We start from the raw sequence: 1,109 nt of genomic DNA, 5'->3' as shown, positions 1-1,109 counted from the left end.
AGAGAGAGAGAGAGAGAGAGAGAGAGAGAGAGAGAGAGAGAGAGAGAGAGGCAGAGACAGAGAGACAGAGATGCAGAAAGACAGAGAGGCAGAGAGACAGAGACATCACAAAGGCATTGAAAGACTAGACAGAGACATCACAAAGGCATTGAAAGACAAATCAAATTAACTAGTACTTTGTCTTCAAAAAAATAGGAAGCCACTGGATTTGCTTAGAATGTGATGAGAAAGGTCCTTTTGGCAGTTGACTGAAGGAAGTTTTGTAGTATAACAGAAGTAGGAGCAAACAAGCAATGGAGTAACTGCTGTGGTCTTTTCTGCTAATGAAAGGTCTTAGGGCATAACACAGTACAAAAGATAGGAAACGTGTTTGAATTCAGATACATAGAAATACTTCCAGAAATGAATGAAGATTGACTCATTGCAAACTGGGTATAGAGGTGAATATGGAAACAATTCCCATCATCTACTAAGCAACCAATTGGTGGGAGAGATAGCCTCCCTGAAAAACAAACAAATAAATAAATAACGTATCATGAAAGAGATTTCTAGTAAGTCATCAGAGGTATATCAACTTCTTTTCAACTCTAGATCTATCTCTTACTGTATACACTCCTTCTGTGATTGTCCTTGAACATTCTACATGATTTTTAAAGTAAGGCCAAGTCTCTCCTCTTTCTTCATATCTTTCTGTCTCTGTCTCTCTTTGTTTCTCCCTGTCTGTCTGTCTTTCTACCTCTTTTTCTCTGTCTCTCTCCCTTTCCCCAATTCTCTCCAAGTCCTCTTAAAGCTGATCTAGCACTCAATGTCCAACCATAACTCTCTCCATGCTTGTGCAGCTCTCTTCAAATGAGGCACATTATTAAGGACACCTGTACCACCTCCTTTCCTCTAGTTTGCCACTTCTAACCTTCACGCTTGTTATAAGAACACCCATATCACTAACCCCATCATCTGAAAAAACAAATCAGCACCCATCTCAACATCTTTTCTCATGTAACCTGAATTTCTATTCCCCAACAGTGCCATGCTTACCTCCCAACCTTGTCCCAATCATTTCATTTTTGTTGCCAAAGCTAAGTCATGTCCCCAGATCCTCACCAATTTCT

Source organism: Mus pahari, chromosome 5, assembly GCF_900095145.1.
Source record: "Mus pahari chromosome 5, PAHARI_EIJ_v1.1, whole genome shotgun sequence".
Classification (NCBI taxonomy): Eukaryota; Metazoa; Chordata; class Mammalia; order Rodentia; family Muridae; genus Mus; species Mus pahari.
The sequence above is the reverse complement of the archived record's forward strand: the minus strand, read 5'-3'. Positions refer to the sequence as shown.